The sequence below is a fragment of the Perna viridis genome, chromosome 3 (genome assembly GCF_037379345.1).
Source record: "Perna viridis isolate PV_CMFRI_1.1 ecotype Kerala chromosome 3, ASM3737934v1, whole genome shotgun sequence".
In the NCBI taxonomy this organism is placed as follows: domain Eukaryota; kingdom Metazoa; phylum Mollusca; class Bivalvia; order Mytilida; family Mytilidae; genus Perna; species Perna viridis.
The window spans coordinates 869,740-886,904 of NC_142447.1; the positions used below are offsets into that span (position 1 = coordinate 869,740).

At 32.2% G+C, this 17,165-nt stretch overlaps 1 protein-coding gene across 4 annotated transcripts in view; it reads right to left on the bottom strand.

Moving 5' to 3' along the window:
- LOC148620567 (synaptic vesicular amine transporter-like) overlaps nt 1-17,165 on the bottom strand; it is a 41,662-nt gene that overhangs the window by 20,135 nt on the left and 4,362 nt on the right. Inside the window, exon 1 of one of the 4 annotated variants that reach the window (XM_088574223.1) lies at nt 17,013-17,151. The exons of 1 other annotated variant lie outside the window; for it this stretch is intronic. The gene's annotated coding sequence lies outside the window, so the exon portion shown is untranslated. Of the gene's footprint in view, nt 1-1,909; nt 2,042-17,012; nt 17,152-17,165 lie in introns of those variants that run through there. 2 more of the 4 variants (XM_088574224.1, XM_088574225.1) reach the window with 2 other exon arrangements.

Genomic DNA, 17,165 nt, shown 5'->3' on the forward strand with positions numbered 1-17,165 from the left:
GCACTTTGCGACTACTTTTGATGAAGAATTTAATTTTAAATGCATTATGCATTAGACTGTACGTATTTATAGTTAAAAAGTCATTAACATTGATCTTGTCAGAGAAATGCTTCCATTGATGCTATGACTTCGTATCAATAAATGTCTTGTATAATAGCGAATAACTTTAACGTTTTACATATTTGTCAATTAAGAATACGTCGCAAAGACAGCATTAGACTGAAACCCACAGTTTCGTAGATTTTTACATCCTTTCTTATGCTCAAACATTGCAGTAATAAGTCTGTTAATAAAAGGCATTGACCAACGCAAACAGCAATTAAAGGGTTAATTTCACATCAAATCGACTTATTTTAATTTTCATTTGAAACTTATGTCTTTTGGTAGCATATTCATTTATAGTAACATGAATTGTTAAGTTTTAATAAAAAGGAGAAAATATAGATGTAATAAATGGATCACGTCAAGTTTGTTTAATCGAGCACTGGCTAAAATTTGTGAGTGTGATTCTGTATATGAATACTCCCTGATAACTTCATTGACAAAAATGTTCGGTTTGACTTTATTGTTTTCAACACATTTAAAATTTATATATTAGGGTTCATACGGGATATAATTTCAAATGAGTCTATTATCAAACAGATCAAGGGAGAATACTTTTGTAAATTCTTTTTGTCGTCTCAGATAAGTTGAACCCTCGTAAACACGAATGGAAGAAATAATGTGTTCATGGCAAAAGTGACCGCTGTTATTTAAAAACTTGTAAATGATTACCGATATTAAAATGAAAAAAAAAGATAAACGTACAAGTGAATCCAAGACCGTGTCATTTAATTTTGTTGTTATCCTAAAACATAGCCGTATCTTCTTTCATTATGTGTCATGAAACTCAATGCTTTTCATAAAACAATTCATTTTTTCTTGTGTAACAAATTAAAATCAAAACTGCCTTTTTCCTTTGAGAGTAATATTATAAAATAATGGAATATGACATAATAGAAAATGGCCAATGCTAAATCTTCCTTCTACTATCAAAACTGAATCTTCCTTCTACTACCAAAATTAAAAAAAGAAACATTCCAGTTTAATATAATGATCCTTTATTTTTGCTATTCTGTTTTTATCGGTGTTATTTTTTTCTATCTTGAGGTATAATGTGCCTCTTTTTGGCCAATGCCAATGTCTGTATCATTTCATTAATTTTATCTTGATATTTTTTTTAAACAATCCAGTAGCAAATTTCGAAAGAGGAAACTGAATTGCCAAAGAGGTACTCGCTCCAGTGACCAAACTTTCAAACAAAAAAGAGGGGGTTTGGCTACCCCTTTTGGACCCACCTATGTAATCTCTCCAGCCTAGTTCTACACTATTTGCCTTTGAGTCTGATTTATTTTCTCCCGTCATGGAAACATTTTTGTCGTGATTTATAAGAAATTATTCATTTTTTATATCGAACAATATGCTCGACTTTATTTCAGTTTCGGCGACATTATTTGACAGTGATGGACGATGTCTACAACTAATTCAATCTTTCATGCTTGTGTTTTATACGTCTTTTACCACTACGATCGAAATCATGTATATTAAAGATTCCTTGCAAAACACTCACAACGGATTTGCATTGCTCTTTTGTTGCTCACATTAAAACACAGACTGAGTTAATAAAAATGAGATGACGACATCGCTATCCTCACATTCCTATACCAAATGCGGTTAATTGGAAATTACAAATAACGATGAACAAAAGCTCACAAATAAATAAAATACAAAACCATTGAAATAAAACAATAACGATTAAAATCTCTTTCTAGTGTTATGTAATAAAATCATATATATATATATTTTTTTAATTTTGAAATTCCTACATTGCTTACTGACAATGATACACGAGTTTAATGATATAACTTACCGATTCAAGGAATCATCTCAATAGCCATTACAATATCTGATATATAAAACACTGTTTCAATGTTTACATTCACACCTCCACGTGTTACTATCGCTATTCATTAACAAGTATTTCTATACTTATCAAATAACTTCTGTATTTGTTTCAGCCAAACTGCTGCGAAGTCAGAGACCAACAGTTTTTACAAGTCATTGGTTATAACAAGCAAAATCAATCAATGTATAATTCTCGTAGAAAGGTTCTGCCATTTTACGCATAACGCTCTTTTTTTGTTTGTTTTGGCTTGATAAAATTAACGCTTAGAAGACGTAGATAAAATTAAGGTTTAGAAGACGTAGATTTGTTTTGAAGTTTAAGAGGCATGTTAGAGCAGTTTAAAGGACAGTTTTGACATTAAAAAAGCCTTGGATTTTATTAAGTATAATTTTACATATGATAATCATACTTATATGAATAAAATACATATTTATCTATAATATGTATTTTATTCATATAAGTATGATTATCAAATGTAAAATTATACTTAATTAAGTATAATTTTACTTATTAAGTATAATTTTACATTTGATAATCATACTTATATGAATAAAATACATATTTATCTATAATATAACGAGACTGGATATGGTGAATATTTCAGAGTCAACACCCCCAAAAGGAGGAAAATGTCAGCTCAAGCCACCAGTGAGTTTTCAATGAACGACGAGGAAACCCTCACACCACGGGGCATGGTGCAGCTGGCCCCAAACAGCATAATACACAGGTACAGCGAAATGGTTGACCTATTGACTCTAGCAATATAAAAGAAAACTGAAAGTGAAAACGAAAACGAAAACGAAACACGTCATGCAAGAAATTTGCTCAAACACTTCGGTTGTATACAGAATTACATATTTATAAATTTACAAAAATATATATGATATCACTATATCGTTCTATAGTTTGAAATTTACTCCAAGGCACGTTTTTAACAATGTTCAAAAGGTTCGCATAATTGAGTGATGTGTTATGCTTGTTTTTGGACTTGAAGCATAAACAAAACTACCGAAAAGGCTATGGGCTCACTCTGTAAATGAGAGAGAAGAGAATCCGATATATATTTTATTGTAAACCAGAAGTCATTGATAAAATAACAATATATATATAAATAAAACAATAAACATTTCAAAATAACTAAATGTAACATAAAGTTAAACGGATTTGATTTATCATTATTTGATCCTCTGACCTAATAACTGAAATATTTTCATTCAATAATTAAGATACGATTTGTAAAACTACTTATAACCCAACCCAACGATGTACTAAGCAATAAGGATTAAATTGTTTTCCTGATAAAATGAATTTACTGAATAAAATCTAAATTTCCTCTACTGTGAAATCGTAATAATGTGAATAATAAATTCAAATCATTACGATTTCACTGCAAAGAAAAAAAAGGAATTAAAAATCTATTGGAATTAAAGTCCACCATATACCTGTAAGTGAGAGAGAAGAGAATCCCATATATATATATATAGTATTGTAAACCAGAAGTGATTAAACTGGCTGCGAAATTTGTTTATATACCGAATTATCTCCGTCTCTGCAGCCCGTTTATAATCCACTTATTGATAATCTTATTCCTTAATTGACGTCTTCATAAAAAATCTTTTTGAGTTGCTTAACGGATCTTGACGACTTTTCTAATCCTTAGAAAATACAATCTTTAAGTGAAATTTGATTTATATAGTTGATTTAATAAAATTGACAAAATGTTTAACATGAAATATTCCCTAATATGAAATATTCTCAAATATGAAATATGCAAAAATATATCATCGCAGATGCTTCACTGAAATATTATATCCTATAACGTATTTTCTTAATACCATACATAGATGAACACTCAGATGAAATGAATTCTATCAAATACTCGAATTTTTATTTAAAAAATATATGATTTTGTTTCGGAAACGAATAACTCAATTTTGAATAAATGTAATCAAATATGACAAAGTTTGTCAATCAATAATCATTATTTGCGTTTAAACGAACATTTCATTATAATTTTAACAAGTACATCGTTGGCAAAACATTCAGTGTTTCATTAAAGGTAATCGGAATCTATAAAACTATGGTAGTAATTTTATTCTATAAATTAGAGCTTTTTATTGGAAGGGTTATTATTGCATGTACTTTTAAGTCTATGATATAAATTGTATCTTGTAGCATCATTTACCGTATGGCGTGCAATTTTCGCCAGTGCAAAATTTCGCGGTCATTATTTTTCGCGTCTTCAGATTAAATGGAATGGGATCTATAAGTAAAATATAAAAATAAGAGATATAGTACATGTATGATTGCCAATGAGACAGTCGTCCAACAAAAACCAAGCAATGAACAATTAAACTTCTACAGGTTACCACTCGGTCTTCAATGATTGGCAAAACCTATACCATATAGCAAGCTGTGAAAGGCCCAAAAATAAAGTGAAACTATTCATAAAAGACGAAAATTTACCTAATCTATAGATATTAAACATAAAACGAATAACAATGAACATAAATTACAACAACAATCACTTGACTACAAGTTCCTGGCTTTGGGATAGGCATATACAGCGTGGGGCGGGGTTAACATGACTGAGCGCAGTGAGCAATAAAAAAGAATAAAAATCTCTTGAATTCGGATTTAACTCTTGAGGTCGATGCACAATACAAAAACTTTAATAAATATGACAATAATAAAAAAAACACAACAACAAACTGTATCTACCTCGAAAGAGTACTTGCTTTTTCTGTAAGTCCAAAAGCTACTGATAAGCACACCATGTTTACCCAAACAAAAATATCAATAAAAACATGTAAAAAATGTCTGGTTTTAAATCTGGCGAGCTTTCATTTTCGCAATTCCTTTGCGAATATAGCGAAGATTAGAATCACCTGAAATTGTCTCATTAAATGTTATGTGTTTGATTCTTTTTTTCATTGCTCTTCTTGCCTGCTGTATGAAAAAGTTGATAATGATACATGAGAACTCCCAGAGATTTTCAAAGAAGGAGGGATTCCATTAAAATAGGGGGGTCCAAGCTAATATATGCTCATTTTGCCAAAATTTTGCAATTTTCCAATTCCCGGAACCATCTCCTGAGTCCGCCCCTAAATTCTATTTTATACCTCTTGAAGCACTTTATGTGTAATCTTGTGTTTTATTGTCTTTGCCTAATTAAGATTGTAAAGTGATCAATTTGTTTGAAGATATTATTAATTGCGGCGTATGAAATTGGCAGATCCAGGAGGAGGCCTCCGGGGGTTGGAATCTCTCCTTTTTGTTGAAAAATTTGTTCTTGAGTAAAGTTGGAGCAAAGATGGGCAAATTACAGTGTATAGTCTGGACCCCATCCCTTTTATACATTTCTGCATCGGAATACCCGTATAAAAAATTCTTGATCTTCCCATATATTATGCAAAAATCCTTTTAAAATACAAAATAACTGCCACGTTCAATTTACAGAAATTTGTTTTTATCGTGAATTACATTGAAGAATTAATAGACCAAAAAAATCATGACAATCTCTATTTTCTCAGTGTAATATTGATTGTTCCGGTTTTGTTTACAAACTGTCTTGTCAATTTGTTATAACAATAGAAATCTTGTTAACGACGGATTGTAAAGCTGTCTGAGAGCTGATTCATTAAGTCAACAGGACAAGCAAATGTTACTGATACTTCATTCCATCATAGTTAAAGATATAAGTAAACACAGAATAAATTTTGGGAAAAGCACCATACTATGCTTTAAATAAAAAAAAAAACAAAAAAAAAACAGGGTGTGAACAGTGTTCTAATATTACGAGCTTCAAACAGAGCACTGCCACGGTAAAAAAAAGTGAAAGACACATAACCAACACCCCGTGCAACTCATAAGGTGCGTCTTTTCAAAAAATATGAAGCAACTAGTCCTATTAGAATCGGAATAAATCATTACTGTATCATATTGTCTCTTATTTATCTGTTTCATTCTGAACAACACCTAATGTAGGAAACAAGTAACCAGTTTTAGGGTGTTCAGTCCACGTTCAGTTATCTCCCCTGAAGACGTATACCCGCTTCCTGATTTATTATGATTGCATCACTCCGCTAGCTTATAAAGCTATGAAATAGCGAATATATCCCTTGAACAAAAGATTGCATAACATGATACAATTTGTCATCTTTTGTTGAGATTTTTTCGTTATTAAATACATTTGCAGGATAAAAAAACATACATTTACGTCGCCGGGTGTCAAATTCGCTTGTGATCTGACCTGGCCTGAAGCTCGTGCAAAATTTGTATAGCTTGAAAAAGAAAATATCGAACTTTTATTGGAATTGCATACAATGGTCCACTCGATTGCTTAGATTATATTTTTATCCGAAGCGCATGATGCATTTGGCAAAAGACGTTGAAGAGTAATCAAGGGAACCAAGGTTATAGCGGTAATAAAAGGAATGCAATCCAGGGACAAAGACCGGACATGGAAAACAGACATGCACAACAAAGAATATAAAGTAACTAAAAACATACATACAAAGTTACAAAAGCAAATGAGCTACTCGGACTCCACTAAAAACTGGGAGCATGGACCAGGTGCACCGGTAGGGTAAGCGTCCTCTGCCTTTCTGGAAACACCCACCAAGTTGCTCATAAAAAGTCAAGTCCGGGGTAGACAAACGAGGAAAGGAAAACTATGACCCGTTGAATAAATCAGTTTTCATGGTGCAGATGGATACATCATAGCGATACGTGTAAACGATACGTGTAAACGATACGTGTAAACGATACGTGTAAACGATACGTGTAAACGATACGTGTAAACTGTCGTGATGTGGGCCACATTCACATGGTCTAATAGCTATTTATCGTCATCAAATCTTTTATAATTGTCAAATTCCCTCAGCTATAATCGCAATTCTGTAATCACCGATGTCTTTTAGAATTTCATCATCAAAATATCACGCATTGATTTTTCCAAGCGATTTGATGCAAAATTAGTTTTTCATTAAACTGTGAAAAATAAAGCACATCAACAAAACGAGGCTCTATGAGATTTCCACAGTTATGAGAAGACAAACCAAAGAGGACATCACGTTAGATAATAACGTTAAGTTTTTTATAAACAAATCATATATTACTATTTTTGTCAAATCCTTTTTAATCTCAAATTGTCGTTTTCTCGAAACCTTTCTTTACTTCAAATTGGGCTTTTTTTCCCAAACCCATGACCTTTGCTCGAACCTTTGGTTTTCAGTCATTAAATTGGTCAAAAATTGAGTTGAGAGTAAATTTTGAATTCTCCCATTTGAAATATTTTTTTATAAATCCGAACTGGATTCATAGTAAGTTGTCGGTATCCATACTATAATATAAATTAAACTTAAGTAATATCCTAGAAGAATACTACCAATTTAAGAATGAGGATGGTTTTTACAAGTACGTCTTTGAGTACTCTTGCGAGTTTCGCACGAATGGCTTCAGAATTATCAATATTATATATAAACAAGAACCGGATATGACCCCACCAGAGCCTCATGTCTGATTTGTCAAACACCGTCTTCGGGATAACAGCATTTCCGCCCGACCATTTTACAAATTGTTTACCGATTAAAACTAAAGTTCAACAATAAAGAGATAATGATTTTTAGTATAAATGACAGCAGATTTTGTCTCCCAGAGATGATCGTTCTCGAGGAAGGAGGGGAGTGCTTATAACAAAGAATTTATTAATTACCGGAAGACACGATGCCATTCCAGCCTTCATTCTGTCATTTATATAGCACACATGGCTTAATAAAGCCATCTTATGTTTGGAATTAATTCGGTTCTTTATAGAAAGGCCAAAGATAGACAGTTCTGATTTTGATTGGATGGGTAAATAAATATTCAGAAATTAATTTTGAAAGTCATTCAGCAGTAAGAAGAAATAGTCAAGGGATGATCTAATAAGTAGAAATTTTGTCTGAACTAACAGCAGCCAATCACAACAGTTGTTACTTTGTCCCGGATTTAACATTTTATGAGTGTTTCTAGAAAAGCAGAGGACGCTTACTCTACCGATGCATCTGGTACATGCTCGTTAAGAGTTTTTGGAGGAGTCCGGGTTGCTCATTTGCTTTTGTTTTTTGTTAGTTTTATTTTGGTTATTTCATGTTATTTGTTGTGTATGATTATATTCTTTTGATTTCTGCTCAAATCTAGGTTCTCTTGATTAATCTTTGGTACACCTCGTTACAGTATAAATATTTGTTTATGCATCGATACTTTCGTTAATGATGATTGATATACCCAACTTATATGTAGTATTCAAAGTTAGTTGTCAATTTTGGCGGATATCTACAGGACGAATTACATGCTTATCGTACTTCTTACAGTACATGACATGAATTACATATTGGTTATAACATGATTTACATATTGGTTATTACATGAATTACTTATTAGTTATGACAGGAATTACAGATTGGTTATGACAGGAATTACAGATTAGTAATAACAGGAATTACAGATTGGTTATGACATGAATTACAGATTGGTTATGACATGAATTACAGATTGGTTATGACATGAATTACGGATTTGATATGACAGGAATTACAGATTGGTTATGACAGGAATTACAGATTGGATATGACAGGAAGTACAGATTGATTATTACAGGAATTACATAGTGGTTATGACAGGAATAATAGATTGGTTATGATTGGAATTACAGATTGAATATGACAGGAATTACAGATTGGATATGGTAGGAATTATAGATTGGGTATGACAGGAATTAGATTGGTTATGACAGGAATTACAGATTAGTTATGACAGGAATTAAAGATTGGATATGACAGGAATTACATAGTGGTTATGACGGGAATTACAGATTTGTTATGACAGGAATTATAGATTGGTTAAGACAGGAATTACATAGTGGTAAAGACAAGAATTACAGATTAGTTATGACAGGAATTACAGATTGGATATGACAGGAATTACAAAGTGGTTATTACAGAAATTACAGCTTCGTTAAGACAGGAATTACAGATTGGTTAAGGCAGGAATTACATAGTGGTTATGACAGGAATTACATAGTGGTAAAGACAAGAATTACAGATTGGTTATGACAGAAATTACAGATTGGTTATGATAGGAATTACAGATTGAATATGACAGGAATTACAAAGTGATTATGACAGGAATTACAGATTGGTTAAGACAGGAATTACATAGTAGTTATGACAGGAATTACATAGTAGTTATGACAGGAATTACAGATTGGTTATGACAGGAAATACATATTGGATATGACAGGAATTACAGATCGTTTATGACAGGATTTACAAATACTCGTGCTGATAAATTTTTCACAGAAAATTGACATTTTTTTTCATGGAGAGAAAAACATATGTTTCTTCAGACATTTTTTGTTTTACTTTTATAATTGTCCATATCGGGAAATATTGAAAACCTTTATATGATTTTAGGCTTTAACATGATAATTGCATTTAATGTTTTAAAAACCTTTTTAGATTGTTTACGTATTTTGTTTTAAAACTGCGTTCAATCAGCAGAAGGGGTGTGCAATGAATTCCGACACGCATAACCATGCTCATAATACAAAAACAGAAAATTCTACACGTTTATCTTATGGCTTAACACCTATTTTATTATAGGAAAATGAAGTTGTAACTTGAAAATAAGATGTTTCAATCGTTCCAAAGGATAAATTAGGACAGTTTTACATGTACAACTGACTTTTTTGCTTTAACCACAGAGTATTCTTTGTTCATGACCTGTATATACTTTCATGAAGAAAATTATTTTGTTCTACCCAAGCCTTACCTCGCGGGAGTGTATAACACGCATGCTAACGACCACTCTGCTGTTAAGACAAAAGGGTTCATTGTTGGCTATGGGAAGAAACGGTGCCGTCCTAACCTACATGTATGAATCCTATTAGTATATGGAGAATGTCTATGATTAACCGGTCATGATTGTTCATATGATGAAATATAACACAATGAAATGGAAAAGTATTGTGGCAAAACTATGTATTGTAGAAATAGATTGTATATACTGATGTTTGCCAAATTATCTGGAAAATATGAAATATTGCTTATATATCAGTGGTGTGAATTTAATAGGTACTTATAACGTCGAATTGAATGGAATTCATTAATGAAAAAACGCGATTGCTGCTGCGTCATCAGTTCGATTTACTGTTCACTTCAAGCGTGTTTTTTAACATGCAATAGAAAAAAAAATAAACTGTTTTCAAAGACAAAGTCTTTTAATGAATCAATTTATATTGATGTTATGAGTGAAAAAAAAGTAGCAAATCAATTATCATTACACACGTGACTTGTAAAATTGTGATGTAAATAGGAAAAGGAGCGGACAAAAGGAAACCTCAGTAAAACGCATAATAATGTATCCTGTACTCGTTACTGGAGTTCGGACACAACTAGACTGTCTACGCATGAAACACACAGATATCTTAAGAAACTGACTAGTCGTTGAAGGAATAAATTATTTTATCTAGTTAATATTCTCATAATTTTTTTTATCCAAATTATCCTAGGTTGGGTGGTTAAATTTTATGGGCGTGTTCACAACATTGATTTCTGCAATCGCACAGTTCTGTGTGGGAGCCTGAAACCCCGATCTACGAACTTGAACTTTACGAAGTGTTCTTTCATTGTGAAAAATTGTTCACACCCTTGTAAACTAGGCAAATAAGCTAGCGGAGTGATATGTGGTAAATAGGTCTGTAGAAGAGGTTGTACTCAGGTCTACACAGATGTAAAGTGTAAGTGCTTGTAAGAATCAGGCAAAATGGGAAAAATGAGAAACAAGCATGTCAACACCCCACCGATTTGACAATGTAATATCACTCAAGAATACTTTCTCTATTTGAAAAGACCATTATTTGATATCTGCATCGCTGGTTTGCTCAATAATTGTTCAATAGAATGTTAGAAAAATGAGGTTTTTAGTAGAATTATCTGCCCTTTAAATGTTTATTGTCAGTGCATTTCAATGAAACTATTACTCAATGCATTAACATGATATGGAAAATATCTTTTGTCCTTGTTTCTGATGGTACAAATAATCAAATTACACTATCAAAATCATGTTTTTTTTCATACCATGTTTCATCCACTGCCCGATTCTTACAGAGACTGATACTTATATGAGTAAGGTCTGTGCATATTCTTATGAAAAAGTGCTTATAGGCTAGCTGACTATTGAATCTGGTGGCGGAAAGTACTACGACAAAAATTGGTATATTGATATATGAGTGCATGGGCGAGATAATTTTGTTCTCACCAAGATGTTAAAAAAAACTATTTTAGCCTGAACCACAATTCGTGGGTGATAAAGGAATGAAATCAGGTTCTACTATAATAGGGTAAAAAAACTAACCCACTTCTTGGCGATACATTATTTATAGAAATTTCTTTGAAAAGTTATGAATTAAAAATTCGATTCCTTTTCAACATTAATGACGTCATCAAAACGACCAACGTAATGATTACTCCGTAGTTCACATATAGAAGAGATGCAGATTTAGAATACATTCCAGTTTAAATCAAAGACAAACTTAGAACATCAATTTATAGATTTCACAGATTTTGTTCATTCATGTCCCAGGGCACGTGATGTTGTAAACTTTGATATAAATATTTACACAGAAAAATGGGCTGGAATGAATGTATCCCACAGATGTTTATATAACAATTAACAAGTAACAGAAGTTTGTGTATTAGATTTGTTTTATCGATTAGCTACACTATGGTCGATAGTGACTCGGTTTATTGGACTAGAATTATTAAATATGGCATACCGATAGTCATACATACCGATAGTTATACATACCGATAGTCATACATACCGATAGTTATACATGTCTCATTGTGTCATTTAGGTCATTACTGTCATTTTTTTTTACTTAATGTCCGAATTGTTTAATTAGTTAAGTATAGTTAGGTCCAGCCCCCCCCCCCCAAAAAAAAAGGCGCATGCTCATAATCTTCAAAAATGAGTACGGCATCGCCAATTTATTGGTACATATGTACAAAAAAGAATAATAAAATAAAGAAAAAAAACATTGCATATGCCGGAAACCCAATTTTCCGCCATGTTGCAAAATGCTTTAAGTACGGTAGATCAACTTCATTTTTTGAATTTCTCTACCGTTTAGCTACCTTCGGACACATAAGAGAATATAACGTGAATTATTGAATAAGATCCCGTTTAGTCTTTGGAGTATATGGTAATAGTTTATTCGATGGTGCATTATATAGGAGAATGCCCACATAACAGTAATCAGACCGACGCTGACAGGAAGTTAACATGTAATACTGAGTAAGGATCTTTACTAGTTTCGTATTTTTCATAGAACGAAGTGCTCATGCATAACTCACAGCTTATTTTTTTGTTAAATTGTGAATAAACATAAATCCTAGGTAATATAAACTGTAAAAGACAAATTAAATATAAAACAAATAAAATAAAGAATATATCGTCATACAGGTTATACCAGCCTTATATTAAAAAAACTAACTTAGAAAACTTACTGTGTAAGTGTAACACAGTGTATCATGTAATGTATAATCATATAGTTTAGTTTAAATTGTTTAAATTACTTTGTAGACAACAAAATGCTGCAAATGATCAAGAAAAGGTTAACTCAATAAAGCAACGATAGATTTGAATTCAAATTTAAATTGTAAAATTTAACAAGTTTTTTGTGAAGGTTGATAATGTGACCACAGATGTTCACATTTTCCTGAAAACTGGAAAATACGAATAATGCATCACCTAAGAATTAGGCGTGGAAGATAAGTCTATACCCCAACTTGGAAAAAATCAACCAATCCCCGCTCCGCATAAGCGTCACGTCAAATCCGTGTATTTCTTCCACCCGGTGCCTAATATAACGATACCCGGTGCCTTATATAGCGATACCCGGTGCCTTATATAGCGATATCCAGTGAATGCTGGAGTAATCGTTTTTACCGTTTCGAGTCAAAACAATATGGCGAATGTGTCAAAGACACAAGTGTTTATTATTTGAAATACTCATATGCAGGTCACCGATGGGGTAAATTTGTTTCATAGTCATGTAGCGACCGAGTATGGAATTTACCCTGATCAGTAGATTTTATACCTGACTCGGCTACACCTCGCCAGATATAAAATTTACCCGGTTGCGTCTCGCCAGGTATAAAATCTACCCGGCTACGCTTCGCCAGATATAAAATCTACCCGGCTACGCTTCGCCAGATATAAAATCTACCCGGCTACGCCTTGCAGGTATAAAATCTACTTGGCTATGTCTTGCCAGGTATAAAATTTAGTGACTAGGATGAATTCCGTACTCGATCACTAAGTAAACCTGTACAAAAAGATGCGTCTTCGATTCAATGACAAGTGTATAAAAAATTATTTCGTTTTCAGCCCGATAAGTATATCGATGTCGGACTATGTTTATAGTGGGTGATTCGAACATTTTAGTTATAGTAGAAACACTATAAAGAAATGCTTCAAATATATTTTCGACTATTTTCAATTGCTCCTATTTACACTTCGCAAATGAAATCTACCATTTGTGACATTCGCAACAAAATGCTGAAGTTTTTGATTTTACAGCCATCATTAATTTCAGACGTCTGGTTTGTATCTCTTGTTGATAAAACAAAATAAGGATTTTCAATAAAATTTAATTTTCATTGTTTCCATAGAATCTCTTAAAAGAAATAGAAACTTCATTAATGTAATAATTACTGCAAATAAAAAATAATTTTCTCGTGCCATTTTTTACAGTTGCAATCTGCCTAAAAAACGATCTATATGCGCTTTATATAAGCGTTGCAATAAAATAGGGAAATGTTCAATTAGAATTCGGCATCAATATTCATATAGCTTCAAATTCCAGGACATAACGTTGATCTTAAAGCCACCAAATCTTACACAGGCTGTATCCATTGTCATCGTGTCCTTCCGTTATCTAAAATTGAATCGATTGTAACGGAAGACGAATTTGTCTGTTATGCAAACAAAGCAAAGGCCAGTAATCCTACTTGATGAGATATGGAAATTAGCGATATGTATGGGTAATATTAATACAAGTCTTTTCCGTCAATCCTGAATGCATAAATATGCATACGGTTACAAGATTTGATTGCTTTGTTAGCGTACAAGGCGACCGTTGTCGTACTCTGATTCGAATTATCGATACTTCGGTGTTTATACATATTTGTTTCTTACGAATTGGATATTAGTTTAGATGCGAAAGCAGTCTTGGAAAATTGTCTAATCAGCAAATATTCCGTTTTGAATGCCAGATCCGTAGCCAGGTTTTCATAATAGGCGAAATTTATTGCTTGATCGTGATTATAAATGCATTCATCTTAATGTTCTTTTGAATTTTGAATTTAATACAGGTATTTACCGTTAATGGTAAAACTTTGACTCAAGTTTTCAGACTTTCATATTGGTTAAATCTATGCTACAAGTGACAAGATTTTTTGCATAGTCTTTGAACTATAAAAAATGACAAGACTTAAATACTAGTAGAACTTGATTTTAGAGGTAAAATTTTCTTATTCGTGCAGATAAACTTGTGTCTAATTAAACGAGCTCAGCATCAAACTCATAGTTATGAATTTTCACAGCTGTCAAATACACATTAAAACAATTATGTTCTAGATTCCTCCATCAATAGAAATTATTTTTGCATCAATTGCTTTATTTCAGATACCTATAATGGTATGGGAAAGCAGCCATCTTGTACGTGAAGCTTCTCAGTGGTCGCAAGGAGGGTAATAAACATTAGCTTTAATTAAAGTCTATTAGCTGTTATTTAAACATTTTTCTCATACTTTATTTGCACAAAGCTCTTTAATCAAACTTACAATTAAATGTGTTCTTGAACGACCAAAATCACTAATAAACGGCAATGCTATGTTATTTTCAAAAGATCACGCTGCTCCAAGCGGAAAACATAAGATATTTTCTATAACAATTGAACACTGCTCTAACTAATGGGTGTCGAAATTTTACACAATATTTAAGGATATCGTATGAAACATAATTTGCTGCCGCTCTTTAAGCAAGATTGGTTTGCTATTGAACTTGTCAACAGTTTCTGATTTTAACGGAGATGGAACAGTTCTAGATGGCGCGTATAGATATGAATGGCTATATTGATTGTTCATCGGATAATAGTAACAGTTTCAACAAATTATGAGTGCAATTTTCGCCACATCTTACGGAGAATAAACCGTATATGATACGTCAATGACGTCACCATGCTCCCGAGGAACGCACAATATGGGTAAAATTAATCAAGGATAAACGGTTATGATCACAACACGCAACTTTAAACAAAAACCACAACATGCAACAGTAAACCAGAGTAGTATTGTAGAAGCATTTGGAACGGGCTGTATCTCACAATTCTAGGTTGCTCTTGTTTGTAACCTTCTAGACTAGTACTATTTCCGGACCAGATAACGTAATGGTTTCACATGAAGAGTTACTCCTTTATGGGTCCTTTTTAAAAAAATGTGCATAGATTTGTGTGTATTTTCTTTTTGTAAATTATATATTTAGAACAAATTCTCCAATGATGTGTGACATATTTCTCCATCCGGTTTTCCAATACGATACCATAGATTTAATCCCATTAAATGAATATGTTTTCCTTTTTTTAACACAGATTTATTACAACATTACATGTGATTTATATAGTACGGAGAGAATTATAAGTTTTGACTGTAGCTTTTATGTTGGTCACGTGGAATAAGGTAAGGATTTGGCTTCATAAAATAGATTTGTCCATTGCTTTGGGTTATGGTTATCCAGGCTTGAGCTTACATAAATTTCATTTTGAAAAATGCTTATCCCGTCATCATGAAATAATGGAATCAATCCCAGTTTTTTTTACTGATATATAATTTTTTGAAGATCATTTACGGGCTTTATTTTCCTCCACAAAAATAACATAACAGCAAATTCACTCTGTGCATGATGAAACAGTTTTTGCTTTGTTCTTTTATTGTGTGTCACTAGCAGAAAAGTAATGATTTTAGAACCCCATCCAAACCGACTGATCGGACAATAAAATTTCACTTAAGGATACTTGCTCTATTTGAAAATACCATTATTTAATCTCTGAATCACTGGCTTTACTCAGAGATTTTTTCAATAGAATGCTAGAAAAATTAGGTTTTGACAGAGTTATCTGCCCTAGAAATGTTTATTTTCAGTGCATTTTGATGAAATTATAACTCAATGACCAACATGATATGGAAAATTTTGTGTTTTTTCCTTTTATTTTGATGGTGCAAATGGTCAAATTACTCTATCAAAATAATGGGATTTTTTCATACCATGTCTCACCTACTTCTTACAGAGACAGACACTGAATATACATGATTGCCAGAGCAGTTAAGAAGGATTCGTCTATTTTCGGCTGTTCCGGATAGATGGATTACGATTGAAATTATAAGTTTTTTCCTTATTGATATAACTGAACATTTTTTGAGTTCCTGCTTTCATAAAAAGATTTTCTACGATGTTGTTATCATTATTTACTTCATAACTAAATGCGAAACTAATACTATTCATTTAACCTTTCAATCACGCAAATAGTTTTATTTTATTTGTTGTCGATTCGTCTGAAATCTGACTGCTTACATAACGTCATACCAGGATACATCAAATATCATATAGAAATATATAAATTCAATAATGGGGATTATTTACCACTAAATTAAATTAAAATAGTAGGGAGTCCAGAACAACTCGGCGGGTGAAGTCGGAAAAACATGTTTAACATATAACAACAATGAACAATAATTCAGACAATGTTTAAAAATTCTACGATAGTAAAATATCAAATTAATTGTGAAAACACACCAAAATGGATACTAAATATATGATTTAAAAAAGAAGAAGAATTGAACTGCAAGAAAGGTTATCTCTGTATTCAGGAATCCACACTGCTTTTATTACCTGTAAATGACACCAGATCAAAATATTTTGATCTAAAACCAAAAATAATGAGATACAAATACAAACTTACGGTTCTCTGATAATCTCACATTTTACTGCCGATAAATAAAATTCAGAAAAAAAATCTGTTAGACAATTCCAATTAGATTTCCATTATGTATGTTGTTGACGGCATGATTCTAAAGTAGTTTTAATCATTAACAAACCAGAATTGGTTTCTGAG